Below are 21,604 nucleotides of genomic sequence, written 5' to 3'. Positions count from 1 at the left end.
GTAATGAGAAGGGGTGTGGTCTAATGACATCAACACCCTATATCAGGTGTGCATAATTATTAAGCAACTTCCTTTCCTTTGGCAAAATGGGTCAAAAGAAGGACTTGACAGGCTCAGAAAAGTCAAAAATAGTGAGATATCTTGCAGAGGGATGCAGCACTCTTAAAATTGCAAAGCTTCTGAAGCGTGATCATCGAACAATCAAGCGTTTCATTCAAAATAGTCAACAGGGTCGCAAGAAGCGTGTGGAAAAACCAAGGCGCAAAATAACTGCCCATGAACTGAGAAAAGTCAAGCGTGCAGCTGCAAAGATGCCACTTGCCACCAGTTTGGCCATATTTCAGAGCTGCAACATCACTGGAGTGCCCAAAAGCACAAGGTGTGCAATACTCAGAGACATGGCCAAGGTAAGAAAGGCTGAAAGACGACCACCACTGAACAAGACACACAAGCTGAAACGTCAAGACTGGGCCAAGAAATATCTCAAGACTGATTTTTCTAAGGTTTTATGGACTGATGAAGTGAGAGTGAGTCTTGATGGGCCAGATGGATGGGCTGTGGCTGGATTGGTAAAGGGCAGAGAGCTACAGTCCGACTCAGACGCCAGCAAGGTGCAGGTGGAGTACTGGTTTGGGCTGGTATCATCAAAGATGAGCTTGTGGGGCCTTTTCGAGTTGAGGATGGAGTCAAGCTCAACTCCCAGTCCTACTGCCAGTTTCTGAAAGACACCACCTTCAAGCAGTGGTACAGGAAGAAGTCTGCATCCTTCAAGAAAAACATGATTTCATGCAGGACAATGCTCCATCACACGCGTCCAAGTACTCCACAGCGTGGCTGGCAAGAAAGGGTATAAAAGAAGAAAAACTAATGACATGGCCTCCTTGTTCACCTGATCTGAACCCCATTGAGAACCTGTGGTCCATCATAAAATGTGAGATTTACAAGGAGAGAAAACAGTACACCTCTCTGAACAGTGTCTGGGAGGCTGTGGTTGCTGCTGCATGCAATGTTGATGGTGAACAGATCAAAACACTGACAGAATCCATGGATGGCAGGCTTTCGAGTGTCCTTGCAAAGAAAGGTGGCTTTATTGGTCACTGATTTGTTTTTGTTTTGTTTTTGAATGTCAGAAATGTATATTTGTGAATGTTGAGATGTTATATTGGTTGCACTGGTAAAAATAAATAATTGAAATGGGTATATATTTGTTTTTTGTTAAGTTGCCTAATAATTATGCACAGTAATAATCACCTGCACACACAGATATTATTATTATTAGTTATTGTATTTATAAAGTGCCAACATATTACGCAGAGCTGGACAATAAATAGGGATACATACAATATTTAGGGGTGACATACAGCAAAATGACAATACCTGAATACAAGAAAGACCAGATCATGCAGCACAGTATGAGTACAATGTAATGGTTAGTCACTGGAGGGGAGCATGGAGATTAGGCAAGTTAGGTTCACTCAGATGCATAGCATGGATTCGCAGTAATGGAGGTGCATGATCAGGTAGGACACAAAAGGAGGAGGACCCTGCCCAAAGGCTTACAATCTAGAGGGAGAGGTAAGGACACGGAAGGTAGGGGACCAGAGTTCAGCTGTGGGTTTAGAGCACTTGTGAGGGGTAGTAGGCCAGAGTGAAAAGGTGAGTTTTGAGGGCTTTCTTGAAGCTGTTGAAGGAGGAAGCTACCCTAATGGGTGTAGGTAGGGAGTTCCATAGTGTTGGAGCAGCTCTTGAGAAGTCCTGGAGGCGTGCATGGGACTGGGTGATGCGGGGGGCGGTTAGGCAAAGTTCATTGGAAGAGCGAAGTGAGCGGCTAGGTGTGTACCTCTGAGTAAGATCGGAAATGTAGGTTGATATCCCCCTAAAATAGCTAAAACTAAAAACAAACTAAAAACTACTTTCAAAAATATTCAGCTTTGATATTAATGAGTTTTTTTGGGTTCATTGAGAACATGGTTGTTGTTCAATAATAAAATTATTCCTCAAAAATACAACTTGCCTAATAATTCTGCACTCCCTGTAATGATCAGTGGGGCGCTGGGGCGGCATCTCGCCCCCTCCCTCCCACCCTATGGCCTCTGATCGTTTTACCTTATCGGCTGCCACCTCCTCTACAGCCCCCATCCATGCCGCCACTAGTCACTCAGACCTCACATCAGTGCGAACAGCCCGCTGCTCAGACCTCTCATCAGAGCGACTCCTCCGCCACGCAACGTAACAAGAGAGAGTGGCTTACATAGCAGTGCATATACGGGAAGTAATTACGTCCTGTATACATGCTGCTACGGAAGCAGCTGCCTGTCACAGCCTGCATTGGGCGGGTCACTCTGAAGGGAGGTTTGATTATGTGATGTCTGAGTGGCGACACGGATGCAGGCTGTAGAGGTAGCGGCTGGCGATAAGGTAATACGATCGGTGGACGGGGGGGGGGAGGGCTTCTTGATGTAAGAGGATAAGCAATGCAACAATACAACGTAGATGCTAGTTACCCATCCTTCAGTTAATAGTCCTGTATGAGCCACGGAAACTCCAGGCTGAAGATGGTAGCCCCATAGCCATTGGTTATGCAGCATAGTGAAGTGTTGGCTGAATGGGGGTCCTGGTATCTCGACATGTTTCGCTGTATATGTAACAGCCTCATCAGGAGAGGCGACTCATCAGATCAATATCGATCAAGTACATATATGAAACACTCACCTTTTAAGCATCCCCTTACACGCTCCGCCGCTATTGTACCCCGCCTTCTCTCCAGAGCATCTTCCACGCTCTCCGATTGGATCCTGCGTGGTGACGCGCTATGCGTGCCAAAAGCCAGGGAATCCTGGAAGCATGCGCTCCAGAGGCCAGAAGTTACATGCAAACCGGGCAGACTCACGGCCAACTAGCACCAATAGGAGGGACGGCAGCACAAGTGCAGGGGGGCGGACAGGCGACCGGCATATACAAATATATGTAAACACATAAATGTAGTTAATGTCAGCAAACATTAATGATTAATAAAAATAAAGATAAAGGCCACTGTATTCCCTGTCTCCCACAAGTCCAAAGGAAAGAATGTGATCGGGCACCTTCTCCCCGCCTGATTGCATGCTCTTCTCCCTGTTCTAGGGTTGCCAGGTGTCCGGTTTTACACCGGACAGTCCGGTTTTTGTGCTCTGTGTCCGGTTGAAAAATGCATGCTAAACCGGACAATTAAGTTGTCCGGTTTTTAGAGCCCCCCCCCGCAGCGCAGGAGGAGAACAGCGCAGCAGAGAGAGAGCTGGGAGCAGCGGTGGAGAAGGGGGGCAATCTCCCCCCCATCCCTCACCTTAGGGTGCTCTCTCTCCCCCGCTGTCTCCTCCAATATGATGTGCAGGCTGGCGGGTGGCTGCGGGCGGAACTTACCTCTGTGTCGCTCCAGCGCCGGAAGTTCGGGTCCCGCAGCCGCTGAGAATCTCATTCATGAGCCGGACAACACTAATCAGTCTGAATAGTGTTGTCCGGCTCATGAATGATTCGGATCTTTGATCCGGATCTTTTTTGAGTCGAATCTCAGGCTCAGCGGCTGCGGGACCCGAACCTCCGGCGCCTGCGACAGAGAGGTAAGTTCCCCCCTCAGCCAGCCAGCCACCCGCCAGCCTGCACATCATATTGGAGGAGACAGCGGGGGAGAGAGAGCACCCTTAGGTGAGGGATGGGGGGGGAGATTGCCCCCCTTCTCCACCGCTGCTCCCAGCTCTCTCTCTGCTGCACTGTTCTCCTCCTGTGGGGGGGGGGGGGGGCGGGGGTCACCTGGCTACCTATTCTGGGCACATATAGCCCCTGGCTACCTATTCTGGGCACATATAGCCCCTGGCTACCTATTCTGGGCACATATAGCCCCTGGCTACCTATTCTGGGCACATATAGCCCCTGGCTACCTATTCCGGGCACATATACCCCCTGGCTACCTATTCCGGGCACATATACCCCCTGGCTACCTATTCTGGGCACATATAGCCCCTGGCTACCTATTCTGGGCACATATACCCCCTGGCTACCTATTCTGGGCACATATAGCCCCTGGCTACCTATTCCGGGCACATATAGCCTCTAGCTACCTATTCTGGGCACATATAGCCCCTGGCTACCTATTCTGGGCACATATAGCTCCTGGCTACCTATTCTGGGCACATATAGCCCCTGGCTACCTATTCTGGGCACATATACCCCCTGGCTACCTATTCCGGGCACATATAGCTCCTGGCTACCTATTCTGGGCACATATACCCCCTGGCTACATATACTGGGACATATATACCCCTGCCTACGTATACTGGGACATTTACACCCCTGCCTACATATACTGGGACATATATACCCCCTGGCTACATATACTGGGCACATATATCCCTGGCTACATATACTGGGAACACTGGCTGTTTGTCATTATGTGCATTTAGTGGTGAAAAGCTGTCTCTTTTGTGCATTTACTGGTGAAAAGCTGTCTCTTTTGTGCATTTACTGGTGAAAAGCTGTCTCTTATTATGTGCATTTACTGGTGAAAAGCTGTGTCTTATTATGTGCATTTACTGGTTAAAAGCTGTCTCTTGTGCATTTACTGGGGAAAAGCTGTCTCTTATTATGTGCATTTACTGGCGAAAAGGTGTCTCTTATAATGTGCATTTACTGGTGAAAAGCTGTCTCTTATGTGCATTTACTGGTGAAAAGTGGTCTCTTATGTGCATGTACTGGTGAGGACAGTTAGTGACATGGCTATGTACTCTGTAATGTGCTGCAGAAGATGTCAGTGCGATATAAATACTGCAAAAAACATTTTTTAAAAAGCCCATTGCTTAGCCCCACTCTACATAAAAGTGCGATTCTGACTCCGCCCCTAACTCCACCCCTAACTCCACCCCCTGTCCGGTTTTCTCCATCAGCCGACCTGGCAACCCTACCCTGTTCTGCCTGCCTCCCCATCTGATATTACGATTAAATTGCTTGTGGTGTTTTATTTTTCAAGGGCTTCATTTCCTATGTGGACCAAGTTTTCTGCTCATCATATTTATGTCCTTGTTACTAGTAAAGGAAGACACGGCAGTCAGGAGCTGTAGTAGCAAACAGGCTGTATTGGAGCAGATGATAACCCCCCCCCCCCCCTCTGAAGAGAGGTGGTGATAGGGACAAATTGCTTTTACAGCGAGAGTGTAAGTGGATTTGGAAGTTTGACTGTATTGCACCTAATGGCTTAAACGAAAACAATAACCTTACTTGTTTTCTATGACTTCTCTTGTAGAGGGGACTCCACAGAGGAATAATGGACTTGATTCATCTATTTTGATAAGTCTCAGTTTTTTTTTTTGATTCTTGACTTATTATTCATTATGAGATATATACAGGATCTTCTCAAAAAATTTGCATATTGTGATAAAGTTCATTATTTTCTGTAATGTACTGATAAACATACACAACTGAAGTAGTTCAAGCCTTTTATTGTTTTAATATTGATGATTTTGGCATACAGCTCATGAAAACCCAAATTTCCTATTTAAAAAAATTAGCATATTTCATCCAACCAATAAAAGAAAAGTGTTTTTAAAACAAAAAAATTCAAGCTTCCAATAATTATGTTCAGTTATGCACTCAATACTTGGTCGGGAATCCTTTTGCAGAAATGACTGCTTCAATGCGGCGTGGCATGGACGCAATCAGCCTGTGGCACTGCTCAGGTGTTATGGAGGCCCAGGATGCTTCGATAGCGGCCTTAAGCTCATCCAGAGTGTTGGGTCTTGCGTCTCTCAACTTTCTCTTCACAATATCCCACAGATTCTCTATGGGGTTCAGGTCAGGAGAGTTGGCAGGCCAATTGAGCACAGTAATACCATGGTCAGTAAACCATTTACCAGTGGTTTTGGCACTGTGAGCAGGTGCCAGGTCGTGCTGAAAAAATGAAATCTTCATCTCCATAAAGCTTTTCCACAGATGGAAGCATGAACCCACTTTTGAACCAGAAACAGCGGCAGAAGCTCCTGACCTGGGCTACAGAGAAGCAGCACTGGACTGTTGCTCAGTGGTCCAAAGTACTTTTTTCGGACAAAAGCAACTTTTACATGTCATTCGGAAATCTAGGTGCCAGAGTCTGGAGGAAGACTGGGGAGAGGGAAATGCCAAAATGCCTGAAGTCCAGTGTCAAGTACCCACAGTCAGTGATGGTCTAGGGTGTCATGTCAGCTGCTGGTGTTGGTCCACTGTGTTTTATCAAGGGCAGGGTCAATGCAGCTAGCTATCAGGAGATTTTGGAGTACTTCATGCTTCCATCTACTGAAAAGCTTTATGGAGATGAAGATTTCATTTTTCAGCACTACCTGGCACCTGCTCACAGTGCCAAAACCACTGGTAAATTGTTTACTGACCATGGTATTACTGTGCTCAATTGGCCTGCAAACTCTTCTGACCTGAACCCCATAGAGAATCTGTGGGATATTGTGAAGAGAAAGTTGAGAGACGCAAGACCCAACACTCTGGATGAGCTTAAGGCTGCTATCGAAGCATCCTGGGCCTCCATAACACCTGAACAGTGCCACAGGCTGATTGCCTCCATGCCACGCCGCATTGAAGCAGTCATTTCTGCAAAAGGATTCCCGACCAAGTATTGAGTGCATAACTGAACATAATTATTTGAAGGTTGACTTTTTTGTTTTAAAAACACTTTTTTTTTATTGGTCAGATGAAATATGCTAATTTTTTTGAGATAGGAAATTTGGGTTTTCATGAGCTGTATGCCAAAATCATCAATATTAAAACAATAAAAGGCTTTATCTACCTCAGTTGTGTGTATTTGAATCTAAAATATATGAAAGTCTAATGTTTATCAGTACATTACAGAAAAGAATGAACTTTATCACAATATGCTAATTTTTTGAGAAGATCCTGTATATAAAATGTAATGTTTGAAGCCTTGTTATGCATTCTAATTATACACTTGTGTTTATCCTCAGATTTTTCAGGGTAAACAACAACAAACAAACAAACACAGAACATTTATATTGCGCTTTTCTCCTGGCGGACTCAAAGCGCCAGAGCTGCAGCCACTAGGACGCGCTCTATAGGCAGTAGCAGTGTTAGGGAGTCTTGCCCAAGGTCTCCTACTGAATAGGTGCTGGCTTACTGAACAGGCAGAGCCGAGATTCGAACCCAGGTCTCCTGCGTCAGAGGCAGAGCCCTTAACCATTACACTATCCAGGGTAGACATTAGTGTGTATTTTCCTGTTTTGACAATTTGCATAATTGTGTTTTGTCACTTCCTGGGAGTGGGTATAAATCACTTGGTTTGATTGTGGGCGGTACACCTGAGGAAGGGCTCCGCCCGAAACATGTAGTTTAGTCTGCTCCAATACAGCTTGTTTGCTACTACAGCTCCTGAGTGCCGTGTCTTCCTTTACTAGTGTTTGTGGCTTGTGCAGGAGTAATGTACCTGCATGACACTGTGCACCGGCTGGCCGATCTGCTATCGGTTATATCCACAGGTGGGGTGTCCTTGACTGGTATGTCCCTGTTAGTTTATTCATTTATGCCCATTTCTCCTTTTCTCTCAGTCCGGGAGGGTTATTGGGCATTCCTGCATTTATGTGGGAGTGGGAGTGCCCGATTGCATTCTTTCCTCTGGACTTGTGGGAGGCAGGGAGTCACAGTGGCCTTTATCTTTATTATTAATCATTAATTTTTGCTGACATTAACTACATTTATGTGTTTACATATATTTGTATGTGCTGGTCGCCTGCCCCCCTGCACTTGTGCTGCTTTCCCTCCTATTGGTGCTAGTTGGCCGTGGGTCTGCCCAGTTTGCATGTCCCTTTCGGCCTGTGGAGCGCATGCTTCCGGGATTCCCTGGCTGTTGGCACGCATAGCACGTCACCACGCAGGATCCAATCGGAATGAGTGGAAGATGCTCTGGAGAGGAGAAGGCGGGTGCAATGGCGGCGGAGCGTGTGAGGGGAAACTTAAAAGGCGCTTTAAAGTGGTGAGTGTTTTTTATATATGTACTTGTTCGATATATATCTGATGGGTCGCCTCGCCTGATGAGGCTGTTACATACACAGTGAAACATGTCGAGATAACAGGTCCCCCGTTCAGCCAACACTTAACTATGCTGCATAACCTATGGCTTTGGGACTACCATCTTTAGCCTGGAGCTTTCGTGGCTCATACAGGACTATTAACTGAAGGATGGGTAACTAACATCTACGTTGTATTGCTGCATTGCTTATCCTCTTACATCAAGCTTCTGGCTGATGGAACTTGCTTTCCAGTGGGCTATGTGCAATCATAACATCTAATGCTTGCTGCCATTGCACTTTAGACCTCATGCATGGGCTATTTGACAAAATGCATCTACTTTGTTAGAGATGTGTGCTGACCACATATGGGATTCTGGGACTGGGAATCGTTTGTGGATTATCACTTGGATCGGTTATCATTAATGGATGTGAACATCATCAGTTGGCTCTAATAATCCAGTGATATTGTGCATGACCTTTTCTCTGTCTGCCTCTGCCTGCAATTGGGAGCTACACAGCACAACCGGTTTTTGTATTGGTGATAACTCACGTACTGGCCATAGTTTAAGCACTGATTGGACCACCCTTGTCAAGCTTTTGGCTAATACCCCTTTTACATAGGTTATGAACTACTTTTGCAGGATGGGGGACTGCAGCCCATTTCTGCTTTCAGCATAGTCAGTTGGCTTTTTAACCACTTCAGCCTACAGCTTCGAAAATCTTATGCATCCGAGCAATGTTCACCTCCCATTCATTCGATAATAACTTTATCGCTACTTATCAAAATTAATTGATCTATATCTCGTTTTTTCCGCCACTAATTAGGCTGTCTTTGGGTAGTACATTTTGCTAAGAGCCACTTTACTGTAAATGCATTTTAACAGGAAGATTAAGATAGAAATGGAAAAAAATCATTATTTCTCAGTTTTTGGCCATTATAGTTTAAAATTAATACATGCTACAGTAATTAAAACCCATGCATTTTATGTGCCCATTTGTCCCGCTTATTACACCGCTTAAATTACGTCCCTATCACAATTTATGGCGCCGATATTTTATTTAGAAATAAAGGTGCATTTTTTCAATTTGCGTCCATCACTATTTACAAGCTTATAATTTTAAAAAATTTAATAAGGACTTCCGGTTCCGGCGCTGAGAGGAATGGCAGCACGGCGGTGAGCTCCGCTCTCAACCCACCTACCGCTATATCTCCCCAGTGACCTGCCAAACAAATTCGCCCCAAATAATCATGTCAGAGCCCAGGGAATACCCTACTATGGACCGCTACATTACCAGATCGGTGAAAGACAAGGACAAGCGCCTTCCGAGATCCTCTCGGAAAAATCAGCGTGAGGGCAAGATGGCGCCGGCTGATTCCGAACACGAGATCTCTGATGCAGGCACAGAATACAGCGTGGAAAACAGGCCGGGCATAGATTATCATCACTTAGCCAAGGAGGTGGTCTCGCTATTACGCCCAGAACTAACTACGCTAATAGCCGATGCTATGGGCCAGCAAATGCGTAAGCTTCAGGATGCTCTGGAAGATAACCAAGCCAAGATGACGCAGCTGGAAAGGCGGGTGAGTGAATCCACCACTAGATCCCAGGAGGCTATTAAGCTGGCCCAGTCTGCTTGTAATAAACAGGTCATTGTTTTTGACCGACTGGAGGACTTAAAAAACCGGTCACGCCGAAATAATCTGCGGGTGATAGGCCTACCAGAATCCATTAAACCAAATGAACTATCCGCTCTGTGCTCGACTGAGATACCACAGGCCCTAGGCCTAAACACCCTCATGAAGGTAGAAAGAGCTCACCGGGTTGGCCCAATAAACTCGGAAAGAAAGTCACCTCGCCCGGTTATTGTTCGGTACTTAGACTACTCGGAAAAGGCTGCCATATTGAAGGCCTATCGGGTCCAGAAGTCTTTGGAAGTACAAGGGAATAAACTCCTTCTCTTTGCTGATTACTCAGCCGAAGTTAACAGAGCCAGAAAAGCCTTCAACACAGTTTGTCAGCTATTGGTCAAATGAAAGACTCGTTTTTTTCTCAACTATCCGGCGACGCTGCATATTTACTCTGATGAGGGGAAAGTGTCTACATTCCTTTCACCCTCTGATGCTGAGGCTTTTGTTCGATCAAATAATAGCAATGGATCCATACATTCTCAAACTGAGGACTTTGGCCGGCCGATCATGCCTTCAGCTGATGTGGCAAACACTACTCTATCGCAACAGGAGCCTTCCAGTCAGGATACAGCGGCATGGGAAGACTAGCGGTCCAGCTCAGTGTTTTGTGCTATGAGAATTATGAATCTCAACTGTTTGGCTCACAGGAATGCCTATCTTTTGTTTCTACTAAGGGGAACTTTAAAAAAGTGTATAATTATTCTATGGTCTTGGTTTGTAGGGATTGATACTATGTGCATCATAAATCATATGATCAGCCCCTGCAGCCGGACCACGGGAGGAGGGTGAGACCTTGCTGCTCATATAGGGATTAGAGGATTATCCTCTCCCTTCTGGAACAGTTATATACGCTAGTATGTCTTTGTTTAATTCTTTACATATTACATTATGTGGGAAAAGTTATTCTCTCAGAAAAAAGGAAGTCATTACGATCTTGGGATGGGTTAAAGGTTAGAGGAAAAAGGGATGCACTCAGTAATTTTGTAGCATTCTGGCTCTTGGCCAGTTTGAGTGCCCCCTCAGATAAACATGGGATTATTGATGTTATGTGTTTTAAGTTTTGCTGTTTTGGGATGCCGCCTGCCCCTGTTGCCCCCGCCTCGAAATTCCCTCAAGTTTCTCATCTAATTTTCAATTACTATGTCCTACTCATATTATTAGGTTCTGATTTGGGTTGGTGCTGCTGGGACACTACCCGAGTCTCATGTGTTTATGTTAACAAATGGGATTTATTGAAACCTTTTGCCTTGGAGCCTTTTCGGCCACCATGAAAGTTCTATCTTGGAATGTTAAAGGTCTCAATACACCTCAAAAGCGCACCCAGGTACTTAGACACTTAGACAAAATGAAGGTTGACATAGCTTTCTTGCAGGAATGACACCTTAGGCAAAAAGACTTTAATTGAATGAGAAAATTCTGGGTGGATCAGGTTATAGGTGCTCCCTCGGAGGGTAGGAGAGCGGGGATCATTGCTCTAGTCAATAGAAATTTTATGGGTACAGTATCTCTTTGTGATTTTGATGCCAAGGGAGGCAGATGGATAAAACTTGAAGTTCAGGTAAATGGTATGACATATTTGGTCTGGGGTGTTTATGCTCCTAATTCTGATAATTCTCCATTTTATCAAATGCTAGCTCGGGAGGTATTACAAGCTCCTGATTCTTCCAAAATAATTGTAACGGGCGATTTTAACGCAGTCCCAAATCCTTCCATGGACAGGCAAACTTTAAGACTATTACCTAATACTATGCGACAACAGGATCGCTCTCTGCAAACATTTCTGGAAATTACTAATCTGATTGATGTGTGGCGCCATCTTCACCCTTTCGATAAAGATTATTCATTCTACTCACAGGTCCATTCCTCTAGCTCACGCATTGATAACCTTTTAGTTTCCAAAAATATACTCACCTCCTTTCATTCTATAGACATTAAAGCTTTGGTGATTTCTGACCATGCTCCTATCTTGGCCACATGCTATAATAGATCAAAACAACCTATTAGGGAATGGCGTTTTCCAACGTTTTTATACACAGACGAACAGTTTGCAGCCGATATCATAATTTGGTGGAGAGACTTTTGCTCTAATAATAAACAACATTGGAAACAACCAGTCCTTTTTTGGGAAACTGCCAAGGCAGTCCTCAGGGGACAAATAATCTCCTATACAGCCTCATATAGGAAAAAGACAATAGAGAATTATCAGAAAGTTTGCAATGATGCTCGCCAATCATATTCCGCTCATATTGCTAATCCAGCTTCCTCCTCTTTAAGAGATAAATGGATAGCTTCAAAAAGGGAGGCTGACTTTTGGCTGGAGAGGTATGACAAGACCTTTAGATCATTTAGAGCAGCACATTTTTTCAAATTTGGGAACAAGGCAGGAAGGATGTTGGCCAACTTGACCAAACCTAGATGGACCAAATCAGTGATCTCAAAAATTAAAAACCATCAGGGAAAGATTTACGCAAATCAGGAGGAAATAATGGAGGTCTTTCATAGATATTATTCACAATTATATGCTTCCAAGACTACCTAAATTATCTGAAACCGAGCTACAAGATTTAAATTCTCCTATATCACCCCAAGAAGTACTTCGAGTGATCAAAACAATGAGTCTTGGAAAGGCCCCTGGGCCTGATGGTCTTTCCATTGAATTCTTCAAACTTCTGAAAAATGATGCGGTGAATACAATGGCAGCCTTGTATAATCATATGCTTAAAGATCACCAGTTTCTCCCCACAGCAAATGATGCCAGAATAAAACTATTGGTAAAACCAGGAAAGGATCCTGAGGAACCTTCTTCTTTCAGGCCAATTTCCCTTTTAAATCTTGATTTCAAGATTATGTCCAAAATCATGGCGGATAGGTTGGCCGGCATCCTCCCTGGTCTTATATTAGACAACCAAGTAGGATTTGTGAGAGGTAGAAGCGCAGTGTTAAACATAAGGAAAACTCTGGCCGTGTTGGAATATGGTAGACTACGAGGTGGATGGAAGGGAACGGAAGCCTTCTTGGCATTAGATGCTGAGAAGGCCTTCGATAGCATCGAATGGTCATGGCTATTTACAGTCCTTGAATCCTATGGATTCCAAGGTAATTTTCTTACCTATATTAGGTTGATGTACACTAGCCCTACTGCCAGGATTGCCATCCCAGGATCTCTGAGCTCTTCGATTTCCCTGGGTAGGGGCACGAGACAGGGCTGCCCACTTTCTCCTTTACTATTTAATTTAGCCTTAGAGCCCCTGTCTCGTGCCCTTGCCCTATCGACTGTTTTCGAGGGAATTCGGATGGGCCCACAGACTGTGTATTCCTCCTTGTTTGCGGATGACATATTACTCTACATGGCCAAACCTAACAGGGACCTACCGCAGATTATTGATTTTATAAATAGCTTTGGCAATGTGTCGGGTCTGTCCATTAACTACCACAAAAGTGAATTACTGTATCTTAATGGAAATCATAGAGCAAGCCCTTTACTCCACACTTGCTTTAAGCAAGCTTCATCTTATATTGTATATCTGGGCATTAAGATCCCTAGAGATATAACACAAGTGTACGGCCTTAATTTCTCTCCAGTCATCACAAAAATTTTAAAAGAAATGAAAAATTGGGAACAGCTACCAATATCCCTTGCAGGAAGAGTTCATTTGATAAAGATGATGAGTTTCGCCAGACTATTATATCCTATCCAAACTTTGCCCATTCTCATAAAACATAAAGACATCCAACGCATGGAAAGTGCTTTTGTAAAATTCTTGTGGAGCTCCAGAAAACCACGAATTGCTCTATCAAAGTTGAAGGCCCCTGTCTCCCGCCTAGGCTTAAACATTCCAGATATCCGGTCATATAATCTGGCATCTATCTTTAGGCATGTTCGAGACTGGATGGGAGATACTTCCTATGTCACTAACACGACTTTAGAGAAAGTATTGATAGCTCCTTTCTCTTTCCAAGGAATTTTACACACTAAATTAAGTAAACTCCCACAATATGTTAAACAGAACCTTATCATCAGAGATACAATCATAAGCTGGAGGGAAATAAGGAAGAAACTAGGTTTAGAGGGACATATTTCTCCTGGGTTCCCATTATTAAATAACCCAGGGTTTACACCAGGACTACTGCATACAGCCTTCGCTCACTGGTCTAGAGTGGGTCTAGTTAACTTGGGCAATGCTCTTCGAAAAGATATGTCTCTCATGTCCTTTAATGAGGTGATTGTTAAATTTCCCAGTCTGTCCTCTCATGGATTTTATTTTACCCAAGTAGACAGTTTTTTTTCCAGCATCCTAGGCAAAAAGGGAAAGTTAAAAGTACACATGACCTTTGAAGATATCATAGCTCACCCAAAAGAACAGAGATCTCTATCTTGGATATACGCACTTATAAGAGATACCACTCCACCCATTAGGAAAAACACCACACACTTGAGAAGATGGGCAGAATTATTAACTATTGACCTAGAACAAAGCACTGAAATATTACAAGACAGTTGGATGGCAGTGAGGAAAGCAATCTTAAGTGAAGACTGGAGAGAAATGTTTTTAAAAATTTTACATAGAGCATATATACCAATTAAAGGCCCATATAAGCATGAAGGAGACTCCACCCCTGAGGGCTTGAGAGTATGCCCAAAATGCAAGGACCCTAATCCTAATTTAGATCACATGCTGTGGTTCTGCCCACATATACAAATAGTATGGGAGAACTCTGTAAAGACAATGAATAGAGTAACGAGTTATAAAAGAAAAGCTGATTTAATGTTTTGTGTATTACATGCATCTAAATCACACCCTGACAAAAATCCACCTATGATATCTAAATTTGAGCACTTATACCTGTTGGCCTCACAGAAAGCCATATTAAAGCATTGGATAGATTCTTCACCACCCCCATGTGCCTTAGTAAAGGAATTAGTGCATCATATTATGTTTATGGAATCTTTGCAGTTGGAAAAGGGCAATAAAAAAACGAATGGCAAGATTTTTCAAAACATGGAGAAAATATATGGAAATTTGTCTAGATCCAGCCCAGATATATCATGCCATGAAACCATTTGAAAACACATCGTGGTATTTGCTACACAAGGTGGCTGGAACCCTGGGTAAACTAGAGGTTGTTGAAGCAAGAACAGGTTGAGACGAGGGGACAATCAGGATTATTAGCGAGGAGTTGGGGGGGGGGGGGGGTGAAGGCAGCTACGGTTGGGGTTAGGGTGGGAGTTTGGAAGGGGATACGTTAGTTGATGTGTCTGAGGTAAAGAAGTGTTCTGGAGATATGTTCAGGTTTACTTTGATAATCAGGAAAACATATGTTTGCCAATATGATTCTAGATAACAAGTTTATAGAACAACTACTGAGGTTTTGATGTTAATAATAATAGAATATAATGTTATGATAAATCTCGTCACTTCAAATGCACCTCCTGTTTCACGTGACTACTATACTTGTCTTATGCTCTTATAATTGGATAAAATCAACATTGTGTATTTGCTCTACCACTGTGCAATTTGAACCGTTTAATGTTCTGTATCATGAGAGTGCATCAATAAAAATTTTATTTGAATAAAAAAAAAAAAAATAATAAGATACTCTCTTGACATGAAAAGTTGAAAAGTTCAGACCCTTAGGTAACTATTTATGTAGTTTTTTTTTTTTTTTTTTAATTGTAATTTTTTTATTTTTTTTTAATACAAAAATGTATTTGGGTAATTTTAGTTTGGGAGGTAAATAGCTAATTTTAGATGTAATATAATGTATTTTTTATTCAATACAGGTATGTGGGTGCAGTTTACTATTTGGCCACATTCAAAAAATTCCTGGATGCGAACGATGTCGCATCTAGGAACTAAAATGAAGAGAAGAAGTTTCCTGTGGGCAGAAATACCACGCTCTCTGATGAGAAAGCGTCAGTATTTCTGCCGGGGGCTTAGACCGGTGAATGGGAATTATATTCCCATTCACTGATCGGGGGGGCAGCGGGAGGCAGCGGGAGCGCGCGCGGGCGCGCGCCCGATCGCGCGCACCACACGGCTGCAGCACCACTGCCTATCTGGATGGATATATGCGTCCAGATATGGCGAAGTGGTTAATAGATATATATGTTCATATATGTGGCTGGTACAAATTTTGTGTGTATTTCTATTTGCTTTGTGATATTATATATGTATATGGAATTTATAAGAATAAAGTATTTTTTCTATTTTTTCAACTACACATGCACCCAAGAGTCAATTCTTTCCCTGGTCATTATACTTTATTAAAATGTATTAGGCGTGGATCCCGGAGGGCTACTGCCTGCCAAAAGACTAAGTCAGTCCCCACACAGCATCTCTGCCTGCAGACCACTTAACTGCCTTCATCGCCACCACCAACAGGGTCCAGGACTCCAGGTGGATTCCTGAATTTTTAAGGCTGCTGCTAGCAGTGGCCGCTACCAAAAAGGATAATAATTTTTTTTTTTTTTAATAATCTTTTTATTTTCATCAAGAGTGTAATACAGAAGTTTACAATCAAATCACTGTGAACATAGCGATGTAGCAGATTAAAGGAATTTAGCATAATAGAAAGTCCATTAATTTCCAATGCTTTTAAAGTCTTCTTTACGAAGGACAATCCAATGTATCTTCGGAAAAACATGCGTTAAAACACCAGGAAATATGATAAGAAAACATATCATAAAATAACATAATATCCTGTTATAACAGCCAAGTTGGTATCCACTCTTGTTTTTATCCTACTTTAGCTAACTCCCCCCACCCTATCCCCCTCTGATTTTGGACGTGGTTCTCTTATGCTATAGTATATCCTATTGATGTTTTATTAAGGTAAGGCTACGGATATTCTTCTTATTTCAAAATAAGATCTATCAAGCTTTGTCTCTCTGAGTTTATTCTATCTCTAGGGCCTATCTGTCCGAACCCTGAATTATCGCCTCAAATTCTTCTGAGGATCTAAAGTGATTCCAGTATGACCAGACCTTTTTATAGTTTTCAACCCTATTTAGAGCTGTATACGTTAGATCTTCCAACAGTTCAGTGCTATCTATTTCCTTTATCAATTCCATTATCGCTGGAGGGGATGTTTTCCCCCAGTGACGCATCACCACACATTTAGCACTGTTGAGAACGTGTCTGACCACTGAGTTCTTATAGCTTTTAAATGAGCCCGGGTGAAAGTGCAATAGGTAATATTCCGGAGAAAAAGGAGTCGGTCTGTTTGATACTCCTTTGGTTAGATCTTCCACTTTTCCCCAGAATCTTTTTATGGGCATTCCCATAGTACATGCAATAAAGAACCAGGCGAGCTGTTGCACCTCCAGCAAACATTTCCTCTATTTGGAAAGATGCTATGTATTCTTGCAGGTGTGTAGTACCCCCGCGTGAGCACCTTATAATTTATTTCTTGGATTCTGACCGCTCTAGAGGACTTATGGGTAAGTATGCAAATTTTGCTTCTCTGTGAAGGTGTAAGATTTAGCCCTAGCTCTGTTTCCCATCTGTCAAAAAACGGCATTGTTGGGGTAGCTTGAACTGTCAGATGTGCATACAAGAGGGATAACATTTTTCTTAAAGGGCCTTCTCCTAGACAAATGTCTTCAAAGTCTGAATTTTTCCTCAGGTGAGTAGGAAGGATACCTTGGTTTTTTAAAAGATATCTAAATTGAAAATATTCCCACCACTGCAAATCCCTAAATTTTCGATTACTTTTAATTTCTCCCATGGTGACCCATCTATTCTGAATACATACGTCTCTCAAGCATATATTCCTTTGTATTCTTCCTCCATTACTTGGGAGTCTCCCATGATAACTCTCTATCTCTGGGTGAGCTGACAGCGGAAATAGGGGAGATGGTTGAGATGATATATTGAACTGACTATTAGCTCTATAGAAAACTGAGATAGTGGCCTTGGGGAGAGGTGGCAAGTTTCAGGATGTCCTTAGCCTGTAGGAGGTCCATATCAGACTCTCCACGGGATAATTGGAAAGTGCCCTCTCTAGTTCCACCCATTGTTTGCTCTCTTTGTGTCTAAACCAATCAACTACTCTAGTCAGCACTGCCGCATAGTAGTATCTTTTAACACATGGTAGGGCCACACCTCCTTCAGATTTAGCACTATATAAAATCTCCCTCTTTAGTCTAGGGGGTTTGTATTTCCAGATGTATTGGTTGAACACCGTTTGAGTTTGACGGAGGAAGGAGAGGGGTATTGCCACCGGAAGAGTCTGAAACAAGTACAATAACCTGGGCATTGCGTTAATTTTAATGACTGAGATACGGCCAAGCCAAGAAAGCTGCAGGAGATCCCACCTTTTGAGGTCAGTCTTTAATGTCTTTAGCATTGGGGGAAAATTTAGTGAAAAGAGAGTATTGATCGAGTCTGTCAATTGCGTCCCTAGGTATTTAATTGCTGTCTCATTCCATTTAAATGGGAATTTAAGTTTGATAATGTCGCTTATCCTCTTGGGCAGGCCCACTCCATATGCTTCGCATTTATCAAAATTTATTTTAAAGAAGGATAGCTTTCCAAATTTAGTAAATTCTTTAAGTAGGTTAGGCAAAGTCATTATTGGACTCGTCAGGAAAAAAAGCAAGTCGTCTGCATATGCAGCCGTTTTATGTATTGTATTTCCCACTTTCAGACCTGATATGTGCTCGTTGTTTCTGACATGACACAGGAATGGCTCCAGGGCGAGTGCGAAAATCAATGGCGAAAGAGGACAGCCCTGTCGAGTACCGTTTGTAATCTGCAATGGCTCCGACAATACCCCATTTAATTCTGGCCGAGGGCTTAGTATAAAGCGCGTTGATGCAAGTCATCATGCGCTCCCCCAGGTTAATCTGTGTTAGCACCGATTTCATCCATCTCCACCCAACCCGGTCAAAGGCCTTTTCGGCGTCTGTGGACAATAGCATACATGGAATTTTTCCTAACCGGACATGGTGGATCAAATTTAAGGCTCTAATGGTGTTGTCCCTTGCTTCTCTCTGTGGGATGAATCCCACCTGATCCCAATGTATCAGTGAGGTCATGTGTGTTGCAAGTCTATTGGCTAACACCTTAGAGATAATTTTAAGGTCAAGATTCAATAGTGAAATCGGGCGGTAGCTACCGCAAGCTGCTGGGTCTTTCTGCGGCTTAGCAATGACTGCGATATGAGACTCAAGAGATTGTGTAGGAAACGTAACCCTTCCTTCCCCTGCGGCCAGAGCATTAATTGTTCTACAGAGGTATGGGGTCAGTAGTCCACCAAACTTTTTATAGTACTCGACAGGGTATCCGTCCGGCCCTGGAGCCTTCCCTGATTTGATTCCCGAGATGACCTGCTGGATCTCCATTTCAGTAAAGGGTTCTTCTAAAGTTTCCCTAATTTCATCTGTCAATTTTGGCATTTTCGATTGGGCAATATAGTTTCTAATCTCTGATAGATTAGGTTCTGTACACCTGTCCTGATCAGAGTTGGTCAGATTATATAATTTATGATAGAAGTCTTTAAATGAGTGCGCTATGGATTCACTTTTAATATGCTTCTTACCGATCGAGTCCACAATATGGGAAACATATGTGCGTTGCTGTTGTTGTCGAAGGGCGTGCGCTAGGAGTTTTCCTGATTTATTGCCGTGCATATAAAAAGTATGTTGGCATCTACGTGCTGCATGCTTGGCTTGGTCCTGAAGTAGCTTATTTAGCTTATGTCTAGCGTCAGTCAGTTTTGACAAATCTATTTGCGTGGGTTGTGATTTATGTCTGCGTTCCAATGTACTTATTTCCTCCAACAATTTCTCAATGACTTCCCCCCTCTCCCTCTTCAGTTTCGTACCCAGCTTAATCAGAAAGCCTCTCAACACACATTTATGTGTTTCCCATAGGATGGGCGGCGACACATCCTCCTTATCATTCAGAGCAAAGTACTCTCGGATTTGTTGCGAGATTCTATCTTTGTTGTCAATATCTTGTATCATGGAGACATTCAATCTCCAAGTAAAGGGTGTGTCTCGTTTAGCTTTACAATTAAGAATCAGGCTGACTGGGGCATGATCAGAGTATGATTGAATGCCTATCTCTGTTGAGATATGTTCAGAGAGTAGGTTATGTGACACCAATATGTAATCAATTCTGGAGTACATTTTATGCATTGCTGAATAGTAGGTGAAATCTTTGACATTTGGATGTGTCGCCCTCCATACATCCACCAGCTGCCTGTCATGTAGATCCTTCTTTATTCTATTTAGCTTTGCAAATGCTAAGTACGATTTCCCGTGTGATGTGTCTAATGATGGTGTTAGAGCCACATTTAGGTCTCCTCCCAAGATAATGCTTCCCTCAGCGAAGGAATCAATTTCTGATAGAATCTTCTGGATAAAACCTCCCTGGTCTGTGTTTGGAGCATATATCGAACCCAGCGTATATTTCTTATCCCTTATCAGGCATTTTACCAGTGTGTATCTCCCTAGGGGATCCACCTTGGTATCTATTCCAACAAAGGGGAGTGAGTCACTGATCAGGATTGCAGTGCCTTTAGATTTAAAGATCGGTGAGTTTCCATAATATGACACTGGGAAACGTTTGTCCCGTAGTCTGGGGTGATCTGTGCCCTTAAAGTGTGTTTCTTGAACTATTTGTGCTCCTTGTTTCCACATGTCTCTCAACAGTATCCTTTTTTTTCAGGAATATTGAGACCTTTTGCATTGATAGATATAATTTTCATACTAGTCATTACAGAATTCCTATTTTATGTACTTCACAGAGAACCCGTCCAAAAAGAACTCCCCAAGATTTCCCCTGATAATGTGCTCGTATATAAGTTTTAACAACCCCTAACATTACCCGAACCTTCAACTGGAAGGATACCCCTGAATATTTGGTTATCACCATTATTGTGTCCTGTGGTTCCAGGACTTTCCTATGAGGGAAAGGAGATGCCATGGCCTAACACGTGAGATGGCAACTCCCTCCCTACACCACATACATAACGTTAGCTTAGTCAACACAGCCACAAGTTTGATTCCTGCGCATATTCTCTGAGATTTAAACTAGGCTGGCTATATCATATTACTAAGTACAACATGGGGGGGGGGACCATCTGCGGGTGGGATGGTGATAGGTATCTAATAGATGAGGCGCAAGTGGGGCTAAAGAAGTGAAACCGAAGGAGCCACACTCCTCCACCGACCTATGCTATGTATATGTGTGTTTGAATCATACGTTTTCCACGTGGGGTCCCACATTTGTGTAATTGGCTTGGGATCTAGGGGCACGCAGGATGAGGCGGGAATTTTTGCATGGGCAGAATATTACCCCTAACACATAAATCTTATAGTCACTAGGATAAAACAAACATGTGATTCTGCCTACATGCGCCATTTAGCTTGTTCTATTCCTCCCCCCGCATTCGCTTCCCTCTATATATTTGTGTATCGAGAGAGATTCCCCACTTCTATCATGTTGTACACGGTATTTGTCACTCATATCTTGAGGACAAACTCCATGTGCCTCTAGGAGGGGCAGGCATAAAGACTTTTAATAGTTATCCTGTAGACACACATCGTCATCTACATAAACCTGTGTGTAGATATGTGTAGATATGCGTAGTTTAGAGTAACTTCAGTCTCGCAGTATGCGCCCTCTCACTGGGGAGTGATTACAGATTTGAGCAAAGAACGAGCCCATCATGTCGGCCCTCCCCTTCTGTGATCACATACTCCCCCGGGGTATACAGGCCTCAAACCTTGGTCTAATACAGTGGACCCATCACATTTCCAGACATCACATGTATCATGTCACATTAATGTTTTCAGACCAATATGTTACCCTTGGCTATAGGTAGGACAAGCAGAGTTAGGGACCTTTTTTTTTTTTTTTTTTTTTTCTTT

General features: G+C 43.1%; 1 protein-coding gene across 13 annotated transcripts in view; it reads left to right on the top strand.

The window, feature by feature from the left end:
* The window catches only part of PLXNA2 (plexin A2), a 3,799,727-nt gene that overhangs the window by 2,435,021 nt on the left and 1,343,102 nt on the right, over window positions 1-21,604 (top strand). The gene's annotated exons all lie outside the window — the stretch shown is intronic.

Source organism: Hyperolius riggenbachi, chromosome 2, assembly GCF_040937935.1.
Source record: "Hyperolius riggenbachi isolate aHypRig1 chromosome 2, aHypRig1.pri, whole genome shotgun sequence".
In the NCBI taxonomy this organism is placed as follows: domain Eukaryota; kingdom Metazoa; phylum Chordata; class Amphibia; order Anura; family Hyperoliidae; genus Hyperolius; species Hyperolius riggenbachi.
Note: the sequence above shows the minus strand (reverse complement) of the source record. Positions and strands in the feature narration are given on the sequence as shown.